Source organism: Cryptomeria japonica, chromosome 6 (genome assembly GCF_030272615.1).
Source record: "Cryptomeria japonica chromosome 6, Sugi_1.0, whole genome shotgun sequence".
In the NCBI taxonomy this organism is placed as follows: Eukaryota; Viridiplantae; Streptophyta; class Pinopsida; order Cupressales; family Cupressaceae; genus Cryptomeria; species Cryptomeria japonica.
In genome coordinates this window covers 358,181,567-358,208,286 of record NC_081410.1, presented here as the reverse complement: position 1 = coordinate 358,208,286, position 26,720 = coordinate 358,181,567, and positions in this window count along the sequence as shown.

Below are 26,720 nucleotides of genomic sequence, written 5' to 3'. Positions count from 1 at the left end.
CAGGTTGGTGTAGAGTATCAATGAGGTAGCTGGTAGTTGGTCCATCATTAATGGTGACTATGAAGCTCGATGGATGATTGCAGAAGGGTTGCGGCTTGAGACAGGATGGATCTGACCATGTCCATGGCATGCACTGATCGATTCAATTTTTTTGGATGTAGATCAAAGTTGTTGAGGCAATCCATCGTGCCATTAATGGTGATTGACCAAGTGGTGTGCCGACAGATTGATTGTAGGTTGCTGAAATAGGAAGGCATGTTTTGTAGGGCACAAAAATGGTAGATATGTGCAGGGAGTCATCTCTGAGCTATGATCTAATCAGATTTGATTGGATTCGATGTGTCTCATGGTTAGTGGAGAAAACCCTAACCTTCTATGATTTGAATTGGCTTTTGGCTGGAAGACTGGGATATAAATATGCAAGAAAAAGATGTTGTTAAGGGCTACTGAATAGAAAAAGATAGTGTTGTTGCATGTAGATCAGTCAAGTTCTCATCAATGAGATAGAGAAGAGACTAAGTGTGAGGGAAAATGAGGTTGAAGTGTTCAACCGATAGAAGTGCAGAACCGATAGTGTCCATACCGACAAAGAAGAAGAAAAGGTAACTATAGAGAAGGCATGCATCGAATTGGCTGAGTGTAGTACTAGTGGAGAGCAGTAGAGAAACTAAAAGATGTGAGAACAGACAGAGGGAGATGTGAACCAGTAAAGTAGCAGTAGCAAAGATAGAGGTGTAACGGTGTAGCAGAGAAGGTGTCTCATCGACAGAGTAAGGTATATAAAATGGTTACAAAATTCACTTGTAATAGAATAACTACTTTTGTATTTGATGCTTTCATGGTGATCTCTGAGTTGTAGCTCCTTTGGGTTGGTGCCCATAAAATAGCAGGGTTGGTATCTCCTTTGGGTTGTAGCCCATAAATCAAGTAGGAGTTGGTGCTCCTTGGGTTGGTGCCCTAAATCAGGGGTTGTAGCTCCTTGGGTTGGTGCTCTATACTTTGTAATAGATTTGATTGTGAGGCTAGATTGGAGCAGTAGACTCCAACAATATTTCTCACTGAGGTTTTTGCAATCTTGGGTTTTCCTCATACATGATAGTGCTATGTGATGTCCCTTTATGTGTCATTGCACTTGTGATTAATCTCCTCACTAACCAGTATATCTGCATTGTGTTAGATTTCATAACTGGTATAGACACATAAGTTAGTTAAAATGAAAAAAGTTGATAATCATTGATTCACCCCCCTCTCAGTGGTGCATTGTGTCTAACAATTGGTATCAGAGCCTAGGTACCTTGTTTTTCAAGCTTTCTATCACTTGGGTAGATTCTGGCTTAAGGACACAATGATCTATTTAGTGTCAATCCCTTCTCTAGTCTTTGATGGTTCAAACTATTCCATTTGGAGTTGCAAAATGGAAGTTTACCTGTCCTCCCTAGGTTATGATGCCTAGATGACAGTTGTTAATGGTCTTCCTAGTAATGTATGTCCTTCCACCGGCTTTGAAGATGAAAGAAGATGCAAGTGCAATAAAGAATCCATGAAGGCTATGTTTAGTGTACTAACCGGTGATGTTTCTTCACAAGTGGATAAATGGATATCAACAAAGAGTCTATGGGATAGACTGAAGAAGCTTTATAGAAATGAACCTTGCACTGGTGGATTCATTTGTGGAAGTGAGAAGAATAATGATGTAGATACCTATGTAGATGATAGATGCGGATTAGATTATTGCAACAGTATTGGTGAAGAGGAAACTTATCTCTTCATGGTCCATGAGACAGAATGTGAGGAGCTGACATCAAGAAGTGATAATGTAGACAGATCCTATCGACAAGATCTATTTGGGAGTCATGAAGAAGAAGCAGAAGTTGATATTGAGGCAAAGCTCATAGGTTCTCTTGAGGAACTTCACACAACAAGAAGAGAACTAAAAAAGGTAAAGAGAATTGTTGTTCAAGAACAAGACCGATTAATCAGAATTCTAGAGGAATGTGAAGAATGTGTTGTAGATCTGAAAAACACACTTGGAAGAGGCTAAGAAGATGAATGAAAAGAATATTTTAGACCTTGAAGGTGAAGTCAATGAGCTTAGAAGAGTAAGAAATGAATTCAATTTGTTCAAGAATGTTGTGGTTGTTGAGCAGAACCGACTGGCCAAATGCCTTGAAGAATCAAAGAAATGTACCTCAGAGTTAAAGACTCAACAAAAAGACACCAAGGAGTGCAGGTGCAAATATTTAGAGGTTGAGCTAGAGACAAAGGATAAAGAGCATCAGAAAATAGTAGGTAAAATGGATTTCCTCAGGAAAGAACTTGAGAAATGTCAAGATGAGCTCAAATTAGGAAAGAAGTATGATGGTGGCACTGAAGCCTTGGATAAGGTGTTAAGCCAGCAGAAACATTCCATGGACAATGGAGGATTAGGATGTGGTACTGGTGAATGCTCCAATAGCAAGGATACTTCTCAAGAAGACATCCAGTTTGTCTCCTCAAATGGAAAAGGCAAAGGACAAACCTTCATAGTCTGATATGTTGCAAGAAGGGATCATACAAATCTGAAAGGAAAATAGGAGAAGATAGCTTCACTGATGTAGAGTTATCCTTGTGTCTTTTCAAACACTCCAAGATGTATGATATTGACCCCTCAAGACTTCAATAGGATCCTACAAGGCAAGGCTTTACAATCTTAGTTCTAATTCCTCATCTCACTCCAAGATTCATACTACTCAAATTGGGTAACTTACTCTATTATGCATCATGAAGCCTCCTAAGGTTCCTAACCTTCACAACACCTATTTTGGGTCATACAACACTCACATGGACCAGACCAAACACTAGTTTCAAGGATTCAACCCAATTCCCTAAGGCATCTTCACAATTATGCCTATTTCCTTGTAGCCCTTGGAGATGGGTAATGGGACCTTAAGTCAAAACTTTTCCAAACACACTAGAAAATAAATCATAGATTCAAATACCCTTTATGGTCTTACACAATTATCCAAAAGGAGAGGTCAAGATCTGAAAAGGAAAGGTCTGAACCCGGTGATGACCAACTATCCTAAAGGGATAATTAGGCCTCCATTTGTGAAAGAGCTATATCAAAATGGACACACCTTGCAACCACAACCCCATGTATGTGGGGAACCATAAACTATTATATATTCTAGGTTTACATGCTTGGAATCATCGCCAATTATCGTCTAGGGTAATTATTGCAGTCTAAGGGCTAGGTAGCCACATAGAGATGTCTACCTAGGGACTGGTCAAACACACATCTCCCTTGCTCCTCCTAAAAAATTATTTTGGAATAATATAATAAATAGGCCACACTTGCATCCCATCCACTTCCATGAGTTTTAGATGAACAGGTTGCAAGTTATGGCCATGGGAAGGCAAAACCCTAGTTTTCGGGTACCTATAGCAAAAATTAGATATATGGAACAAAACAAATGATCAAGACCTAAAATTAAGACCAAATCAATGGTAACTCACTATACTAACAAAATCACAACATTGCGGATTGGTCCCAATCCGTACAACTCTGTATCCTGTGCAAAAACCTCATAGTTTACAAGAAAACTCAGAATTTCTTATTTCTTACAATCATAGATAATTTCTCCGTATAATCTCTCCTTAGGAATTATGTCCATAAGGTTTTTATACCCCTCTAAAACTACTCCCAAACAAAAATAAGAGGTTAGATCCATTGGAGGAGTTAGACCAACAAGAATTCAAAAATTGCACCAAAAGTTGCTCATGACAACTTTTGACAAAGTTGTCAAAAATGTCATTTCTTGCACCCAAATGACTTGGGTCAAGACTAGCACCTCTAAACCCCCTAGAAGCACATAAAAAAACTAAAATCACTAGGACAAACCTATCCTAAGCATACTTAGTCCCCTTTTGTCCAAAAGTCCTAATTGGCTTATCAAGATGCCAAAATAGGAGTTTCGCTCACAAGATGGGGTCTTTTATTACAAACACAAAATGCATGATTGAAAACACAAGGAAAACATCCTAAGTCATGTTTAAGGTCTTATCCTTCCTCCTCTGATCCTAAATGATCATGTTGAAGGGGTTCCCCTACACCATACTCCATGAAAAAAGAAATCTCAAGTCCACTTGAGATGAGAGTCTACAGGTCTGCACCATGGTTTTTGATTTTCTATTTTGTCATCCAGACTGCTTCAGAATTTGGTTGTCCCTACTAGGCCACCAAATACCTCATATATACTTTGTTCCTTGTCCTCTTTGCAACCTTGGTGTCCAAAAATTTATGCAATTTTGGTGGTTCATGTTTGGGAATGTCATCATCTGCTACAACCTGAATGGTTTCTTCTCCTACATCAACACTACATTTGTAAAGAGTTAAGTCACATACATTAAAAATGGGTGACAAACCAAGATCAGGTGGGAGTTGAAGTTCGTAAGCATTTTGTCCACATTTTTTCAAGATTTGACGGGGTCCAATCTTCCTCTACATAAGCTTTGTATATTTGCCTTTTGGAAGTCTTTCCTTCTTCAAGTGAACCCACACCAAGTCTCCCACATCAAACTAGACATCCCTCTTCTTCTTATCAGCATGAGCCTTATATCTTTTTGCAGCTTGTTGAAGGTGAGATTCAACCTGGTCATGTATCTCCTTTATGGCGATGGCAAAGGTTTCTCCATTTGCACTAATGGATTCTCCTTGAGGTAGTTCCCTTAACTCCAACACACCCCTTGGGTGGATGTCATACACAACCTGGAAGGGTGACTGACAGTGCTTTTATTTACTATATCATTATAAGAGAATTCTGCCTGAGACAGTATGCTATCCCACTTCTCTCCATATTGCCTAGTTAAACATCTTAGCATATTTCCCAGTGATCTATTTACAACTTCAGTTTGGTCATCTATTTAGGGATGGTAGGCTAAGGAGAAGGCTAGATTTGTGCCAAGCTTCTTCTAAAGAGTCCTCCAGAAGTGTCCAATGAATTTCACATCCCTATCAAAGACTATGGTCAAAGGCAAACCATGTATTTGGACAATTTCTTTGAAAAATAAGTCTGCAACATAAGAAGAATCACAAGTGGTTTTACATGGCAAGAAATGTGCCATTTTACTAAACCTATCCACCACTACAAAAACACTATCATAACCTTTTCTTGTCCTAGGAAATCTTAAAACAAAATCCATACTTATACTTTCCCATGGTCTTGAAGGAATGGGTATAGGCTAGTAGAAGCCTGCATTGGTGGACTTCCCCTTTTCTTTTTGGCATATCACACATGTCTCCACAAATCTCCTGACATTTGTCTGCAATTTGGGCCAAAAGTAGTGCCTCTTCACCAAGTCTAGTGTCTTGTCAAGGCCGAAATGGCCTGCCATTTCTCCAGAATGCTTCTCCCTAATTATGTTTAGTCTCCTAGAGAATTTAGGTATGCACAACTATGCACTCTTAAACAATAGTCCATCTTGTATCAGAAATTCAGAGAAATCAACATGAAACCGCTCATCAAAAAATGCACATAACTTGTAGATCTCTCCAAAGTCTTCATCATCCTCATACATGGCCTTCAAGGAGTCTATTCTAACACTCTCCAATTGGATCTGATTTGTGGTTAATACTCTTGTACTCAAAGCATCTACTACCTTATTCTTGACCCCTTTCTTATGCTTAAGAGTGAAAGTGAAGGCTTGTAGAGTCTCTACCCATTTCATATGCCTATGGTTCAATTTTTCTTGGCTATTTATGAAACCGAGGGCCTAATTGCCTGTGAAAACTATGAACTCCTTCAGTAGCAAGTAGTGTCTCCACTTTTTCAAGGATTGCACTAGAGAATACATCTCTAGGTCATAGGATGAGTACCTCCTCTTTGCCTCAGTTAATTTCTCACTAAAAAAGGAAATGGGCCTTCCTTCTTGACTAAGCATTGCCCCAATAGCCATGTGACTGGCATCACATTCCACTTGGAAGATTTTGTTGAAATCAGGTACGGCAAGGATCGACTTCTCTGCAACTTTCTTCGTCAATGTTTCAAAGGAGTTATCTGCCTCTTTAGTCCAACTGAACCTACACTTTTGTCCTCCCTTTATGGCATCAATCATTGGAGCACAAATATGGCTAAACCATGGAAGCTTCTAACATCATTCATTATTCTAGGTGTAGGACAAGACAATATTGATGAATAATGATGAACAATAGATACCCTAAGTGGTACTGAGAGGGGGGGTGAATCAATACAGACAAAAACTTTCCAACAACTTATCAAGCTAAAACAACACTAACTGGTTGTCTTCATTACTGAACTTAACCATGGCAATACGGGTTAAACATAGTAAGACTTCAGAGAGAATAGACCAGTAAGTCTAAACACTTCAAATACATTTAACACTTGATATCTACTTCACCCATAAACATATGCATGTGGTATGTCACCAATACCATAACCATTAGCTCTGCATGTATAATCACTTAAACAAAGAATACTTAATCATCACATGAAAAATGCACAACTCATGACACAGATTTTTCATGTGGAAACCCAAATGGGAAAAACCATGGTGGGGATAAATACCCACAAGCTTGTTTTTGAACTCTTTTGAAGCTCGCTCTGTTATGAGCCTAGTCTGGTTAAAGAATTTACAATAAGGTTTTGTTAGGAACCGATCCTGTTAAAGATCATCCGGTTAAGGGATGGGTATATACCCTGTTAAAGGTTACCTTACTATAGGATTTAAAGAACTCAATGAACTTGAGTCACCTGGTTAGAGGATTTACAGTAAGCCTATTAAAGCTACCCAACAAAGAGATTTTCCTTCTGTTGAAATGGTTAGAAGATAACAGGTAAAACTTTGATCTGATAACAACACTATATGCTAAGGTAGATCCTTTTTAGTTCCTCTACACTGCAATCACACTATGTAGTTTTCTCTTACTAGTCTGGCATGTATCTCATCACTCAGATACACACACAACATTTGCCAACAACTTACAATAACAAGCATCATCGACCTTATAGACAACAATTAGGTCGGTAGCATAAACCCTAAACCCTAAGCATTTTAGGTTTACAATACAAGAGGCCCAATCCTGACCTTCCAAACACTTTGAATAGAGTAATACAATTTCAAACCAATCACAAGACAATTTGAATCATCCATTCTTTACCGCACATAGAAATCAGTAACTCGTCACGCTTTCTTCTCATACCGCTAAGAAGAATGTTCATTCCCGAGGTAGATATTTAATGCAGTCGATCTTCACATGCAAGATCCTTAAGGAAATCCTTCACAGGCACAAAGCTAACATGGCATCATGATCTCATCTTCATCTCTTAGCTAGCTCATCACATAATGTCATCAACTGCATCGTACAAGCGAGAATGCCAAACTGAAAACCCTAGAGCTGAGACTACCAACTCGTAGTCACACTTAGTGAAACCCTGACACCGGTTCACTACATCTCTTCATACCGGTTCACCAACTTCTTCCAATCTACATATTGGTTCACTTGCACTTATTGAAATCAATCACAACATACATTATCATCATAGCAACATGGTGGTTCATCATATGCCAACAAATATAGCACTCACCTTTTTTCGATCCATTTTCAACTCACCATATGAGATTACAAATCCCAAGTAAATGATCTCTTCCTACATAAAGAAACACTTTTCCAAATTGATCATTAATTTCTCTTCATACAATCTCCTTAGGACTAGGTCTACATGTTTTAGGTTCTCTTCTTTGGTTTGACTAAAAATTAGAATGTCATCTAGGTAGACTATGACAAAGTTTCCTAAGGAATCCCTCAAAACTTCATTCATTAACCTCATAAAGGTACTTGGTGAATTAGATAAGCCAAAGGGCATGACCTTCCACTCATATAACCCCTCATTTGTTTTAAATGCAGTCTTCCACTCATCTCCCAGCCTAATCCTAATCTGATGGTAGCCACTTTTCAAGTCAATTTTTGTAAAATACCTAGCACCCCCCAAGAAATCTAACAAATCCTCAATCCTAGGCATTGGAAATCTATACCTGATAGTAATTTTATTGATAGCCCCTAAGTCTGTGCAAATTCTCCAAGTGCCTTCCTTTTTGGGTGCCAAGACTGCAGGGACTACAAATGGGCTCAAACTTTTGCCAATCTGTCTGGACTCCAATAGTTCTTCAACCTATTTTGCCATCTCAACATTCTGATCCAGGGTGAGCTTATATGTTTCTTTGTTAGGTAGGGTGGATCTAGGTATAAGGTCTATGCAATTATTTATATCCCTCATAGGAGGTAGTGTCCTTGGCATGCCATCAAAGATGACACCTTTGTACTTGTTTAGTAACTATTGCATTGTAGGGTCAACCAACCTCAATCTATCTCCTTTCTTGTCTTCAAACTTATCCACCTTTTTCACTTTGGGACTAGGAATAAGAGCATAACAAACAATGGCTTCATCTGCTATCTTCTTCAAGAATTGCTTTCCTCCTACCACCAATACCTTGGCCTCCTTTGCTTTTTTTTCCCCCTCACTCTCCATCAAAGGTAACAACTCTATCACCTTACCATCTTTGGTGATTGAATATGTGTTCCTAGAACCATCATGTTGTGCCTTCAAATCAAATTGCCACGGTGTCCCAACTAGGAGATGGCAAGCATCCATCTTTGCAATGTCAAACAACAATTTATAATTCTACCCAAGCCTTCTCTTCCACAACAACTTGCTGATCTTGGGTGAGCCATGAGACCTTGTAGGGGCAAGGGTGAGGTAGTCTTCTCAATTTTAGCTTCTCCACCATTTCTAGAGACACAAAGTTTTCAGTTGATCTGGAATCTATTAGAACCTTGCACACCTTTTCACCCACTTTACAAGTGGTTTTGAATAGAGACTTTCTCTGTGGAGGTTCTTTATCAGCCATCTTCATGGTAGTTACTACTCTTCTGATCATCAAAGCGTCACCTCTTTCAGGGTAACCATAGCTATCAGGGGTATTGACACTCTGGTATGTATTTGCACTTGCCACACTTTGGCAATTAGATTCTTAGATCAAGTTACTTCTTATTTCCCCCATAGAACTAGTAGGCTTGTCAGGACACTGATTGGCCATGTGCCCTTCTTGATTGTAGTTATAGCATCTGATTGGACCTCTACCTTAAGATCTTCCCCTACATGGTGGTCTTCTTCCTCTGAATTTACCCCTCTGATTGTATCCCTCATTGTTATTTTGACTACTTTTTCCTTTAGTGCCTTCTTGATTTGTTTCACCTTGGTTTCCAAAACCATTTCCCTTACCTCTGAAAAAATTTCTTCCACCCCTCTATTGTCTTCCTCTTCCTTTATTGTTCTACTCTTGTCTCCTTTTGATTTTCTCTTCCACCTTGATGGAAAGTTGATGGCATTTACCAACTATATCTAGGCTAAGGAGGTTTAGTTATTCTTGGATGTTGTACCTTAATCCATTTAGGTACCGAGCAACCTTTTCACTCCCTTACTCCTTTGTCTTAGTCTTCATACATAGCCTTTGGAACTCCTCAGTGTAAGAGTTCACATCCATCTCCTTCTGCTTGAGATTTTGCCTCCTCTTGTGGAGTTGAATTTCATAATCCTTGGGTGCATAAACCTCCTTTACTAAGGCAACCATATTTTCCCAAGAAATAATCTTGAGTTTGTTGTCCTTTTCTCTCTCTTCTTGGACAAAGTTCCACCAAGTTAGGATGACTCCCTTCAACTTGGATTTAGCAATCTTCATATTCAAAGAAACTGGACAGGGAGTCTATCCAATCCACCACTACATCTGGTTCCATCTTCCAAATGAAAGTTGGCAAATCAATCTTCTACTCCATGGTTCTTCTCTCCATGGACTTGAGGGCATTAAGGAAGTGCCTCTGGTCAGGAGAAATCGCCTCTTCCTCTAGCATAGGGATCTCATCTTCATCCCCTTATTCACTGCTACCAGTGCCTCCATCTTCCTTCCCATCTACTCTACCCCTCAATATCTCTATCTCCTTTTGCATGTTCTTGTAAGCATTGGCCTTCTCTCTCACAATCTTTGCCAATTCCATATTGGTGATTGGTCCCCTATGGACTTCTTCCTCTCCCTCTGCCATTTTCTCAAAATCACTATCTCTTTACCAAAGTCATTAATAGCTCTGATACCACTTGATGCAGAGGCCTCTTTGTGTCTTCTCAAACACTCCAAGATGTATTAAACTGACCCCTCAAGACTTCAATAAGATCCTACAAGGCGAGGCTCTACAATCTGAGTTCCAATTCCTCATCTCACTCCAAGATTCATACTACTCAAATTGGGTAGCTTGCTCTATTATGCATCATGAAGCTTTATAAGGTTCCTGACCTTCACAGCACCTATTTTGGATCCTAAAATACTCACATGGACTAGACCAAACACTCATTTCAAGGATTCAACCCAATTCCCTATCACATCTTCACAATTAGGCCTATTTGCTTGTAGCCCTTGAAGACGGGTAATGGGACCTTAAGTCCAAAATTTTCCAAACACCCTAGAAAATAAAACATAGATTCAAATACCCTTTATGGTCTTACATAATCCTCCAAAAGGAGAGCTCAATATCTAACAAGGAAAGGTCTGAATTCGGTGACGACCAATTGTCCTAAAGGGCTAATTAGGCCTCCATTTGTGAAGCAGCTATATTAGAATGGACACACCTTATAGCCAAAACCCCATGGGCATTTGGGGAACCATAAATAATTATAGATTATAGGGTTACATGCCTGGAATCATCACCAATTGTCTTCCAGGGTAATTATTGCAATCTAAGGGCTAGGTAGCCACATAGAGATGTCTACCTAGGGACTGGTCAAGCACACATCTCCCTTTCTCCTCCTAAAAAATTCCTTTGGAATCATAGAATATATAGGCCACACTTTCATCCCATCCACTTCCATGAGTTTTAGATGAATAGGTTGCAAGTTATGGCCATGGGAAGGCAAAACACTAGGCAAAACCCTGGTTTTCTGGGTACCTACAACAAAACTTAGATATCTAAAGAAAAAAAAATGATCAAGACCTTAAATCAAGACCAAATCATTGGTAACTCACTACACTAACAAAAGAAAAACATTTGGGATTGGTCCTAATCCATACAACTCTGCACCCCATGCCAAAACCTCATAGTTTGCAAGAAAACTCAGAATTTCTTATTGCTTGCAATCATAGATACTTTCTCCGTACAATATCTCCTTGGGAATTGTGTCCAAAAGGTTTTTATACCCCTCTAAAACTTCTCCTAACCAAAAACAAGAGGTTAGAGCTGTTGGAGGGGTTAGACCAACAAGAATTCAAAAAATGCACAAAAATTTGCTCATGACAACTTTTGACAAAGTTGTCAAAAATGTCATTTCTTGCACCCGAATGACTTGGGTCAAGAATAGCACCTCTAAACACCCTAGAAGCACATAAAACAACTAAAATCACTAGGACAAACCTATCCTAATAATACTTAGTCCCCTTTTGTCCAAAAGTCCTAATTGGCTTATCAAGATGCCAAAATAGGAGTTTGGCTCACAAGATGGGGTCTTTTATTACAAACACAAAATGCACGATTGAAAACACAAGGAAAAAAATCTAAGACATGTTTAAGGTCTTATCCTTCCTCCTCTAAGCTTGAATGATCATGTTGAAAGGGTGCCCCTGAACTATTCACTAGAAGCAAGAACATGAGAAGGCAGTCGTGAAGGCCTTCCGCTAGTAGAAGACAAGGAGGTTTTGTTGCCCGCACATCATGTCAAGTGTGGAAGAAGAAGGGATCTGATGGAAGACTTGTAGAGAATGGACAACCCTAGATCCATTCTCGAAGAAGAAGAAATGGAGATGCCAAACCGGTAAGATCACCTCATGTTTGGCAAAACAAATTTGTAATTAATAAGCTTCCTTTCTCCGGTCATTATTTTTCATGTAAAGATTATGGTCATAGAGAAGAAGAATGTAAAATGAGGTCTAGGAATAGACACAGTGTTCTTCCTAGGTATAATAAATCAGATGGCTATAGATTTCATGCATATAAGTAGAATGTTTCATAGAGTAGAAACATGCATGTGTCCCTTGCCTGGCTATGATAACAAGAATCCATACACTGCTCCTAAAAATGTAAACATTATGTGTTACAAATGCAATGGATTAGGTCATAGAAGTAATGAATGTAGGAAGAAGAATATTGAAGTAGTCAGAAGAAGAATATTGAAGCAATCACCGGTGAGGAGGGACCTCGAGGAGATCAGTCCAAACCGGTCAACAAGAGTTAACACAATGGAAACACACAAATATGATGGAGGTAGTGCATAACAAATAGTTTTATTGTATGAAACAATTACATCCAACCGGTAACAACCAGGTTACAACATACCGACACACAGGCCTGGTAGAATAGGTCACACTAGGACCTTGAATCGAAAGATCTATCTTCTAGGTACAGTCTATCTATCTGATACTCCTTGATTCTCTAATTGATTGTATTCTAAAGCATGATTATATATATATATAGATATATATCAATCCAAAATGATCTGGTCGACCCAAAAAGGATCAAAACCCGAACATGCAAAATGAATGAGGTCTGCCTCCGCCAAGAGATTCCTCTAGAAAATCCAAAGGATGAAATGCAAAAGGTCAGCCACATGCCAAGAAACATCAAGATCAATGTCCAAGGCTCTGCAAGCTTTGGAATGGGTTCCGGTAGATCACTAGAATAGGTCTCAGGCAACCGGTAACAAAGGAACAATTGATAACCAGAAACTATCAAGGAAACTGTTAGTGATATCTTGCCGAAAAGTGATGCAAATAAGATGCGGTTAGAAAGCAAGCAGGATGATCAAGTCTTCAAGTAGAATCCAACTCCATAGGAACTAGTGAGCCAAAACTAGGACACACAGAATGGAAAACTAAAACTACAAATAGAAAACAAAAAAGAAAATAAAATGTGTTTGGTTGATGCAAGATTGCTGTGAATCGGGGTTAATAAAAAGTGAGCCTCTCACTTTTCTGGGTTCAGAGGAAAACCAAGGCGGTCTACCTTTGCCTGAGAAATCCAAGATGAATCTTCCACTAGTTTGTTCTTCCACTTCATAAGATATTCTTTGTACTGACTACTTCGGGTACTATGCCCAATCCTACTATCTAAAATCTCTTCAATCTGATCTGGTTCCTTCTGGGGAAATTGTTTCTCCAAGCCTGCAATACTATTCTCTGTGAATTCCAGTTCATGGTACTCATGAAGATATGCAATGTTGAATATAGGTGAAATACTTGGACTATCTGGTAGCTCCACCTCATATGCATTTCCAAAACTGAACCTTCTCAAGATCTTACAGGGTCCAAACTTCTTCATCTGCAACTTATTATAAGTTCCAATTGGGAATCTCTCTTTTCTCAAATAGACCATCACTTCATTGCCAACTTCAAATTCCTTATGTCTCCTCTTCTCATCTTCCTTCTCCTTGTATTTTCTATTCATGTCTTCCAAGTATTATTTAACCTGAATATGCAATTCTTCCATGTGATCTGCAAATTCTTTTGCTTCTGAACTCTTCCAGTCTTCACTGCTAATGTCTCTCAATTATGCTATTCCTTTAAGATGCACTCTGGTAACAATCTCAAAAGTTGTTTTTCCAGTACTTCTATTCACTGAATTGTTATAGGAAAACTCTACTTGTGCAAGGACCAAATCCCAACTTCCGGTTTTATCTCCTACTAAACATCTCAACAAGTTTCCCAAACTTTGGTTAACTACTTCTATCTGTCCATCAGTCTGTAGATGAAAAGTAGAACTGAAATTCAAATTTGTCTTCATCTTCTCCCAAAGTGTTCTCCAAAAATAGCCAGCAAACTTAGTCTCTCTGTCTGAAACTATGCTCTTAGGTAATCCATGCAATCTTACCACTTCCTTGAAAAATAGGTCTTCTACATGCAATGCATCTGATGTCTTCTTACAAGGTATGAAATGAGCCATCTTTGAAAATCTAACCACTACCACAAATATAGAATCATTCCCTCTTGGTGTCTTAGGTAAGCCAAGTACAAAATCCATACTTATATCCTCCCAAGATCTTACCAGTACTGTCAAAGGTTTGTACAATCCCACATTCTGACTACTACCTTTTGCAACTTGACAAACTCTATATCTCTACACATATCTCTTAACATCCTTATGAATCTTGGGCCAAAAGTACTACTCACTCACCAATGAAATTTTTTTATCAATGCCAAAATGTCCAGCTAAACCTCCACTATGCTTCTCTTTTATCAGGTTCTCTCTCATGGAACTTTTAGGTATGCACAACTAAACTTCTTTAAATAAAATCCCATCCTGAATGAAGTAATCCAACCATTTTCTCCTATCAACCATAACCGGTTCTATACATGCTTTACAAGGTTCTGCAAAATTGGGGTCTTTGTCATACAAGGTCTTCAAATTTTCAAAACCTAATACTATCACTCTCATCTCTGTCAACAAATCCCTTCTCCTACTTAATGCATCAGAAACTTTGTTAGATTTTCCACTTCTATGTTTCAATACAAAGGTGTAACTCTGCAAGAACTCTACCCATCTCATATGTCTTTATTTCAACTTACTCTAACTGTTCAAATATTGCAAAGTTTGATGATCTGTATATAACACAAACTCCTTAGGCAGCAAGCAATGTCTCCATTTCTTCAACGCTTGAATCATGGCTTAAAATTATTGATCATATACTGAATATCTCTTCTGGGCATCATTCAGTTTCTCACTGAAATATGTTATTGCTCTCCCTTCTTAACTCAAAACTTCTCCTATTGTTGTTCCACTTGCATTGCAATCCACTTGAAATACCTTATTGAAATTAGGTAAATCCAACACAGGCTACTCAATCACTTTTTGTTTCAACAACTCAAAACTTTTGTTTGCTCCGGTGGTCCACTTGAATTCCTTTCGATCTCCCCTCATGGTTTTAGTCATAGGATTACAAATTGAACTAAATTTTTTGATAAACTTCTGGTAAAAACTAGCCAATCCATGAAATTATCTTACCTCTCCAATGCTTTTTGGTGTAGGCCACTCAACAATGGCTTTCACTTTCTCAAGGTCCATCTTCAAACCATCCTCAGAGATCACAAAGACCAAATAGACTAACTCATCCTTCATGAAAATGCACTTCTTGATATTGATCAGTAACTTTTCTTCTCTCAACCTCTGTAAAACTTGTCTTAATTGCAACAAATGCTCCTCTTTTGTCTTACTGAAAATCAAAACATCATCCAAAAACACAATAACAAACTTACCCAAGAATTTCTTCAAAACATCATTCATCGGCCTCATGAAACTACTTGGTGCATTAGTCAATCCAAAAGGCATCACCAACCATTCATATAATCCTTCATTTATCTTAAATGTTGTCTTCCATTCATCATCTTCTCTAATCCTAATCTGATGATATCCACTCTTCAAATCTATCTTTGTAAAGTACCTTGCTCCACTCAAATAGTCCATTATGTCATCCATCCTAGGTAAGGGAAACCAGTATTTGACTGTGATCTTGTTTATTTCTCTTGAATCGGTACACATTCTCCATTCTCCATTCTTATTAGGTGTTAATACTATTGGTACTCCACAAGGGCTCAAACTTTCCTTGATCAAACCTTTCTTCAATAGCTCCTACACTTGTCTATTCAGTTCTTCATTCTCTGTCGTTGTTAACTAGTGTGCATCTTTGTTAGGCAAACTAGCTCCAGGAACTAAGTCCATGCAATGACTAATACTTCTAATAGGTGGCAATCTATCAAGTACATTATCTAAAATGATGTCCCCATACTCTGTCAACAAATCTCTTATTTATGTCAGGTATTCTCCTTCCAGTTCTGGTCTCTCAGTCTTCTTAGGAATTAAGGAAAAACACACATTCTCATATCTCAGTCCATCCATTAACTTCCTTTCATTTACTAGATAGATTTTGGTATTTGTAAAAACTTTATTTTTCAAAGGTTCCTCCAAAAGAAATAGGGTTTGCTTGATCCCATTGGCCACAATAGTGTATGTATTCTTCCTCCCATAATGTATTGCATGTCTATCAAACTACCAAGGTCTTCCCAACAAAAGATGACAAATTTCCATAGGCATAATGTCACACAAAACTTCATCATGATAATTCCCAATTTTTAATTTTACTACACTGTTCACTTACTAACAACTTACGTTCATCTTGAATCCATGCTATCTGGTAAGGCTTAGGTGTTTCAATCTCTCCAATTTCAACTTATCCACCATCTCTTCTAAAACAAGATTATCCAAACTACCACTATCAATGACAACTTTACAACACTTACCAGATACCTTATATCTGGTCTTGAATAGTTTCTTCCTCTGTAAGGGTTCTTTATCTTCTCCGGTATGACACAAATCTCTCCTCATCATCAACAATTCCCCATCTTTTGGTTTATTTTCTAATCCGGTGGGGTTCTCTTCCACCACTCCTGCTCTTCTGATAGCCTCTAACTTCTTACATTCAAATGCACGGTTTCCTTCTCCTCCATATTTAAAACATGTTCCTCTAAATGTCCTTTTCTCTTGTCTTCCAAAGTTCTTATTCTGATAACCATCTGGTTATCTCCTCCTATATAAATTTCTATCACCCTTCTGGTATAAATTACCTTCCTTGCTCACTCCCTTGTCCTTGTTCTTATCTGTACTAGTTCCTCTTCCTCTGGCGTATCCTATTCCTCCTTGAAATCTTCCTCTGGTAAACCTTCCACCTCTACCTCTCTATCTCTGCTCATGCCTCTTATTCAATTTCTCTTTAGCCTTTATTGCATACTGGTAAGCCTCTTCAACACTCTCTAATTTGATCATACTGAGTTCATCTTGTATAGACATCCATAATTCATTTAAATATCTTGCAATTTGTTCAATTTCATCATCCACATGTCCAGATCTGATGTTCAACTTGTAAAATGCTTCGGTGTACTCCTTCACACTAGATTCCTTTTGTCTCAGATTCTGCAACTTTTGGAACAAATCTACTTGATAATTTGTCGGGACAAACTTTGATTTTAACTTAGCAATCATCCTATCCCATGTCTTAATCTTTTCTTTACCTATAAACTTGCAAGTTCTCCCACCAAAGAGATGCATGACCCTTCAAGCGGCTACAGGCATACTTCACCTTCCTTTCTTCTGCCATGTTTTCAAAATTAAAATAATTCTCCATCTTCGAGATCCAATCCATCAATTCATCTTAATCTAACTTCCCATCATATTTTGGTGGGGTAAAATAAGGTTTAGTGTTTGCCCTAATCAAAATCCTTAAAAACCTTTCCTCCTCCGGATCAACTGTCGGTAGGTTCACTTGTTTTGTCAAGGCTTCTTCTCCTTCATCTTCACTCACATCCTCAATATGTCAGTTTCTTCTCTGAACTGTCTTCATGGCTTCTAACCAGGCTGCTATTCCTCACAACATCTCCATTACAATAGGGTCTGCATTCGCACACACTCCACCATTCCTAGTTCTTCTTCATGCCATTGATCCATGCTGGTCCTCTGCAATTGTAGGTTGGATCTGCAATCTACCACCCTACAACAAGATTTAGGACATGCAACCTCTAGAACAAAATTCGCTCTGATACCACTTGAAGTAGTCATCGGTGATGAGGGACCTCAAGGAGATCAATCCAAACCGGTTAGCAAGAGTTAACACAACAAAAACAAATAGATATGATGGAGGCAATGCATAATAGATAGTTTTATTGTATGAAAGTTAATTACATCTAACCAGTAACAACTGGGTTACAACATATTGACACACAGGCCTGGTAGAATAGGTCACATCGGGACCTTGAATTGAAAGATCTATCTTCTAGGTATAGTCTATCTATCTGATACTCCTTGATTCTCTAATTCATTGCATTCTAAAGCATGATTACAAATATATATATCGATCCAAAAGGTTCTGGTTGGTCCAAAAAGGATCAAAACCCTAATGTGCAAAATGAATGAGGTTGGCCTTCACCAAGAGATTCCTCTAGAAACTCCAAAGGATGAAATGTAGAGGGTCGGACACATGCCAAGCAACATCGAGATCAACGTCCAAGGCTCCACAAGCTTCAGAATGGGTTCTGTTAGATCACTAGAATAGGTCTAAGGCAACCAGTAACAAAGGAACAACCAGTAACTAGAAACTATCAAGGATACTGGTAGCAATATCTTGCCAGAAAGTGATCCAAATGAGATTTGGTTAGAAAGAAAGCAGGATGATCAGGTCTTCAAGTAGAATCCAACTCTACAAGAATTGGTGATCCAAAACTAGGACACACTAAAAGGAAAACTAAAACTGCAAATAGAAAACAAAATAGAAAAGAAAATGTGTTTAGTTGGTGCAAGATTGTTGTGAACCAGGGATTCTCCTGCATCAAATATGCATTCCTATGACAACTGAAGGATCAATCATGCTCAATGTGAGAGCAGTTATAGGGGATATGAGAAACATAAACCTTCTTGGAACAAGAGGAGAAATGTTCCTGCATAATCAAGAAATTCAAAGGAACTGGTAACTAGCCAAAACAACATAATCAGAAAAGGAAGAACAAACTGGTATGTTAGAAGGTTCCCCAACCATTAGATTGGCATGGATGTTGTATGCTACTATAGCACTATCTACAGAGAGAGGACCAATGAGGAGAAGAATGTTAATATTTCTCCCAAGGCTATAGATATGGAAATTAAAGAAATCAAGTAGACATGGAGGAAGAAGCCGGAAGATACGAGCATGGACCAGCATTGTGCATTCAATGAACAAGTGATATCTCTTATGGATTAAAGGAGATGCAGGACTCGGGGGGAGTTACATATTGACCAGATCATTCACCCCTTAGTTGAATGTGGACAAGGAGATGAACAACCTACTGCCAGTAAGAGGAAGAAAATGTGATGGCAATGTGTGTGCAGTTACTGCCTTGACTACACATGGAAGATGGTTTACTGATACATGTGAAATGAATGGTAGAAGAGGTAATTGGAATCGGTAGATAAAGGTAAAGAGGAAAGTATCTCAATAGAGATAAGATACTGGTATGTGAAATATGTTACCGGCATGGATGTTGATCAGTGTTGTAGGTTATATAAGTCAATGAGTTGAGGGATCATTGCAATAACTCTGGTAGCCTAGATGGATGAGGTTAAGTCTCAGGTGATATTGGAAAGGACCTGAATGACATGTGCTATTCTGGTAGCTAATCTTATGAGCATACTTCTTTATGTATCAACTGACTAGATATGTGACCTGTTGGTATCAGAATTATAGATGATGATCAGAGGTCTGCGTTTCAAGGGAAGTTCAGGGCATATTTTTTAATAAATATCAGATATGTTGAACTCAGTAGTTGTTTCGGTAGTTGTTTGACAACACAGGTGTGTTTGTGACTTTTTTATGTCTATATGCAATTTGTCCATCTATCAAAGTCACCATGATTTGTCCTAGTGAAGAAAAGAATAGGAAGAAGATGTGCCTATCACCGAGTGAAAGGGAGAAGAATTTGGTTAACTGGTAGATCTACCTGCATAGAAGAGATATCTGATTTTAAATGTACAATCACATTGAATTCCTACCAATTTTGGCATCAACAATTGGTAGTGTCTAATGGTCAAAGTAGAAGATATAGGTTGCAGTCTTGGCTGTTGCATTATTAAGAACAATCATTTTTATCAATAATCGGTATCAGACTGGTGTGTGTAGCTGAGGTATGGTGGTGTCTAAGTCTTCCATCTCATGTGCTTCTGATTGAAATGGTGTATAGAATAGGGGAGAAAGAGACTATAGAGATAGTAATACAATGCATTGATTGGTAGCTAACCTAGGTTCCCTATGTGATGCCCAAAAGGAGAGTGTGCCTGAAGTGTCCCGGGCGGGATGACCCTTTTCCATTGTTGTCAAAGGGGGAGAAATATATTGTAGTATACCGGATACTACATGTATTGACATCAATGCCAAGGGGGAGATTGTTGGCATTGATGTCAACCGGTATAGGATGTTACCGGTATCAGTGGTATTGATGTCAACTAGTGAACAAGAGGTTGTTGGCATTAGAGTTTGATGTCAATTGAAATGGAAGATGGACCGACATGGGAGAAGAAATGATGTGATGTCATTAGTGACTACCTAGTGACAATCTTCATGTAGAAGGAAGAACTGACATGTACCGGTATGCTAGAGATGCAGCATGTGATCACTCAATAAAAGGCTTGTTGATATAGTATTGCATACAACCAAAATAAAGAGACTACATGATGAGTTGTTGACTATGATGAAGAGGTGGAATGTTACTTGCTTCACATCAACACCAGAAGTGAAGTATGAGAAGGCCACAAGATTTCTAGTGTAAGGCTAACTAGCAGGACTGCCACCAAATGAAGAAGCTATTATAGGCTAGGTGATAGGTTGACAGAGGATGTTCCCTTTGTGTACTGGATAATATATGGAAAACCATCGGGACATATGTCATGTTGAGCATATATCCTCCCCTCGGTAAAGTCACACTTTTACTGGTAGAATGATTCCCTGAGATAGGCAAGTGTTTGAATGTAGAGACCGGATGTACAAGTGGAAGATGAGGAAGCCTCCAGAGCATGAGATTAGAAATGCACATCAGATAAGTAGGTGAAAACAAGGTGTGCTATCGGGATAGTGAAGGAAGAATGAGAAGTTGAGATGGTGTGTTTTTCATCTTGACAAACCAGTTGAGAGGAGAACCAGTTTGATGAAAAAGGATGCTAGTGAGTCTGCAAGAATATATATGGTGATATTGGGATGTTGATAAAGGTTGATGTAGAACAGTTGGACTATGATGACTTGGTGTCATCAATGTGTCTTATTAGCAAGAAGGAAAGTATGTTCTCCACTGGAAGACACATCTACTAGAATCTGCATTGGTGATAGTTGACATGTTTTGTCAACCGATGAAACATCAAAGAAGAGACAAGGAAGATAAGGTTCTCACCTGATAAAGATGAGTGCAGCAAACTGAAGAATAAAGAGAGTTGTCAGTAGTTTCTATGGTGTCGGCAAGTGAACATAATCACAAAGGTGTTTTGCCGACAGAGCAGTGAAGTGAAAACATAAGGGGTACACCGATAGTATGGAAAACGTGATGGCAGGAAGGATAACCGGCAAGGTGATTTGTCCTAGTAGGGTCAATGAACCGATATGTGTGTACTGGTTATGTGGGTGGTTGGTGACTAAGTTGAATTGACAGTGCAATGTGCCAAGGAGGACACCGACAGTAATGCCACATAGAGGTAAAGTGGCAAACTTGCACAGGTTGATGTAGAGTATTGATGAAGTAGTTCGCAGTTGGTCCAACATTAATGGTGACTGCAAAGCTCAAGGGATGATTGCAGAGGGGTTGTAGCTCGAGACAAGACGAATCTGACCATATCCATGTTGTGCATTGATCGATGCAGATTGTCTAGATGTAAATTGGAGTTGTTGAGATAATCCATCATGCCATTAATGGTGAATAACAAAGGGGTGTGCCGATAGATAGATTGTAGGTTGCTGAAATATGAAGGTATGTTTTGTAAGGCATAAAAATGGTAGATATGTGTAGGCAGTCATCTCTAAGTTGCGATCTGATCAGATTTGATTGGATTTGATGTATCTCATGGTTAGTAGAGAAAACCCTAACCTCCTGTGATTTGAATTGGGTTTTGGCGGGAAGATTGGGATATAAATATGCAAGCAAAAGATGTTGTTAAGGGCTGCTGAATAGAAAAAGATAGTGTTGCTACATGTAGATCAGTCAAGTGCTCATCAAGGAGATAGAAAAGAGACTGAGAGTGAGGGAGAATGAGGTTGAAGTGTTCAACTGGTAGAATTGCAGAATCGATAGTGTCCATACCGATAGAGAAGAAGAAAAGGTAACTATAGAGAAGGTAGGCATAGAACCGACTAAGTGTAGTACCAGTGGAGAGTAGTAGAGCAGCTGAAAGAAGTGAGAACTAATAGAGAGAGAGGTGAACCAGAAAAGAAGCAATAGCAGAGAGAGAGGTGTACCAATGTAGCAGAGAAGGTGTCTCACCGACAGAGTAAGGTATATAAAATGGTTACAAGATTCACTTGTAATAGAATAACTACTTTTGTATTTGATGCTTCAATGGTGATCATTGAGTTGTAGCTCAGTGCAGGGTTTGTATCTCCTTTGGGTTGGTTCCCATAAACTAGCAAGGGTTGTAAATCCTTTGGGTTGTAGCCCATAAATCAGGTAGGGGTTGGTGCCCTAAATGAGGGGTTGTAGCTCCTTGGGTTGGTGCCCTAAACTTTGTAATAGATTTGATTGTGAGGCTAGATTGCAGCAATAGACTCCACCAACATTGCTCACCGAGGTTTTTTTCATCTTTGGTTTTCCTCGTACATGATAGTGTTATATGATGTCCCTTTATGTGTGATTGCACTTGTGATTAATCTCCTCACTAATTGATATGTCTTCATTGTGTTAGATTCCATAACTGGTATACACACATAAGTTAGTTAAAGAGAAAAAGTTGAGAACCAGTGATTCACCCCCCTCTCAGTGGTGCATTGTGTCTAACAAAGATGTCTTGTCGATGATGTTGTCACGAACTTTGAATTATTGGATTTCTTCTCAAATAGAGTCATGTTGGACCGGCGACATGAACTAACTCAAGAGAGGGGATCAGAATATTTTCTTTGAACTCTCCCTGAGATGAAGCAATAAGCCTAGTTACTTGAGGAAGAGGTTTTAGTACCGGATTTCGGTAAACCAAGCTTTCTTTCATTATTCACCTCCTTTCTCCAAACAATGATTTTTTTCTTCTTTGATTCACTATACTTTATTGCATTGTTCTTTGTAGACTTTTCCATACCACCCTCTTTTATGCACTAATTAGCATAATGTTCGTATTGCTTGCAGTTGCAACAAAACTTAAGTTCCTCTAAACTGAATTTTCTAAATGTGTTCTATATTTGCACTGATTAGCTTTCAAACCATAACCATTGCATACATGACAATATCCATGAAAGTTGCTATTTACCTTATTCCAATCAAATTATAATTTTGACTCATTGTATGATTTCTAGAGAAATTTTACTTATAACTAAACCTCTTGCAATTGTAACATTGAATACTTCTATAGTCTACAACCTTATGACCAAATTTATTGCATTGAAAACAATAACCATTAAATGATGGTTAAAGATTTTGGGTTTTGCTTGCATTTTCAGGTTTATTTTCTAGTTCAACTTTGACTTCCTTTCTTTTATCTTTATCATTCTAATTTGAACATTCATCAGTCTAAAATTCTAGTCCAGTCTTGTCTAAATGATCTTTCTTCATATTAATCAACACTTCTAGAAATTTACTACTTTCAAGAACTTTACTTTCTACCTTCAACTTCTTCACTTCTTTTTCCAGCTTCTCACATTCCTCAGACTTCAGCTTGATTGATTCTTTTAGAGTTTCCTCTATCTTGTTCTTCTACACTGGGGCTTTACTATCTAAGCAATATTATATCATGTGCATTCATATTAGGGGTTTAATATCCCAAAAATTAGGGTACAATATATTTCCTATCGGTGAAAATAGGGGGGTTTTAATTCAAACTATGTATTGGGAGGGGATGACAAAAAAGGAGTTTACGGTTTTTTTTTTTTTAAATAGGGGGATTCTTTAGTATTCCATGAATTTTCTCTCTCAGCTTCTCCACACATTCATTCTCTACCTTCACATTCTCTTTCAATTCTTCATTATCAGATTCCACACTTTCTAGATCTTCAAGAGTTGTCTTGAATTCCTCATCTAGATGATATTCTTCGGCCATACATGTTGGTGCCTTGATTCAACCAAAAAGGATCTTTGTCAAGCTGTTAAGGTTTCAAGCAAGGGACCAAGCTCTGATACCAATTGTTAAATTGGTTGAATGGACTGGAATACTGGGAGGGGGGTGAATCACTATTCCCACTCTTTAACAACTTTTACTGGTATATCATTTTCATCAATTAAAATTATCAACATGGAATAGAAAATGTAGAATAAACAAATAACACAACCACAAATGAAACACAAGATTTTATATGTGGAAAACCCGAAAGGAAAAAACCACGAAGAGTGTTAACTTTGAAGGTAATATAGCTAGTTATATGGTGTTTGCAAAATGGGTGGCTCACTACCAGATGGCTCACTACCAAAATGCTCACTGTAATAGATATAAACTAAGGAGAATTTCATCTCCAAATGCATGAATGCAATTCTAGATTAAGCTCAGATAACAACTCACAAAAGTCACAACAGATCCAGTAAGGGATCACTACACCACAATCCACAACCTCCTGCAACAAGTCCAATAAGGGATTACTACACTACTCTATTGAACCAACTACTTGCAGTAGATTTGGTAAAGAATTATGCAATGAATTCTACACTCTGACTCTTCTCCAAACACCTTTTCTCATATATTGCTCATACCATATACTACTTGCATACTAATTCTACCACTTACACAGTTTTTATTTTGCTACACATCACAAGTGTACTATGTTGAATACCACACACACACACACATTACTCACACACACTCTTCTCTTCTTCAATTACCACACAATACTTTTTTCCCACATTTTGACATCTTCTATATATACTGGTAAGCACATACACTAAGATACTATGTTGGCCAAGCACTTAGTGATTTACCCAATAATGCATTGCTCGGATCAATATATTATCCAAAGCATACCTCGACCAAAAAATAAGATAAAAAAGTTTACTTTCACCAGCCTACTAAGCACTTCCTTCACATACTTCATTTATCGAAACACGTGCCTCAAATACCAGAACAAAACATGGGTCTACCGGACCCAGGAATATGGACCCATAAGCACAAACTCTAAGCACAACTACTAACTTCCATAGATTCTGGAACATAACATGATGCAATATGATCAATACAAATTGATACAACCATTATGAATGATATAATTGATACCAAAAATGGATACAAACCATGATAAGAAAAACACAAGATTCCAAAGAAGAAGATCTTCTGAAAATGACTCTAGTAGATCATATAAATACGTATCTTCCACTATTGCTCAACTTGCAATACCAAAACTACTTACACCACATCTGGTCCCAATTGAATCACTGGGTTTGACATCAATGACAACATTCACACAAATCCAACAACTCTCTCTATCATCACTCACCCATTTGGGTGGACACATGGAGTTTTGGGAGGAGGACTTTCCCAACTTCATGACTCTTTATTAAGAAGATATTATTTTCTTCTAAGAGGGAAGGTAAAGGTGACAAAAGTTTCCTTCACATTAAATAGATACTAAGGGTAGAGTTTCTATTTACCTTCTTGTGTAGAAATGAAAATGGGGGGATTCTTGTTCTTCTTGTTTGTTTTTAGGCTTTTGGTTGGATTATTCTTTGGTTTTCACATTTTTTTTGGGAGATCTATTTCTTTGGTTTTGGAGGGAATTTCAGCATGGAGAAAGAAGCTTTCATGGTGTGAAGGTTAGTTCTCTTGTTTCTCTTAGATTCTTTGAAATTCTATGAGTAATCTTAATTGGGTATAGTTTCTTGTTGTGAATGAGTGTGAAAGACCCTTGTGAAAATTATTGGATGCTTTGGTTTCTTTATTTCTTGTTGGGTGGAGTTGAATATTTGAGAATTAGTATATTGTATGGTTGTCATAGTTTATAATTTTTCAAATATGTGATGTTATTTCCTTGGGAATTTTAAAGTATGATACACATATGGAGTAATGGGTTTTGGTTGTGTCTCTCTACTTGGGAGATGACTAGAGTCTCTAGAATGGATTGATGATGTCATATTTGTTGGCATAATTGGCATAACTGATGCAGATCAAGAATGGTGACTAAAATGGTAAAGGAATGTCTATGATGACATTGTGATGAAGAGATTGAGATTGTATGATCGGATGACTTGGATCTGTTATTTGTGTTGCCATTGATGGTAACTGATGTTTACTATGTTGGATTTTGTCATCTAAGTCTTTTTGGTATACTGGAAATGCATTACCGGTATTATAGACAGTGAACTGGGAATTAGGACCATAACCGGTAAACAAGGAATGTTTTGATTTGATCTGACGATTGGTGATGATTGAAGTGTTGCAGTTTGGAATGTGAGCTTATATCATTGTAATATGTATATGACTAGAACCGCATCATGTTTTGGCTATCGAAAATCATGTTTATGATTTCTATTGTATTTTTGCAAGGGTTTAAAAAGGGTTTAACGACTGGTAAATAATTCTCCTAACCGGTAATGATTTTTGGTTTGGCGGTGATCTACATCAAGTTCAAATGTTGGTGATGACGTGGTACAAACCGCATGAAGTATTTGTAAGATGTTTTGGCATGTTTGGAGAGCGAATTTCTTGGGAACATGTAAAGTGCTTACTGGAGTGTTATAAGGGTTTGACTTTGTATTAGATCGTGATGCGATCATCATTCAACAGTTGTAGTTTATTTATAATTGATTGCAATGATCCATATGATGATCAATGATGATTTGTAATGAGCTGTAAAAGATCTGTGATGATCTATGTTATAAGTCTTAGGGTTTTGTAACTGACTAAGTTGCAAAGGTTATTTATGTCGGTACAGTTGATGTTTGGTTTGTCGGTGGTTTTGAGAAAAGTGTGAAGCCAAACCAGAGTATGAGATCTGCCAGAGAGTAGTAGATTT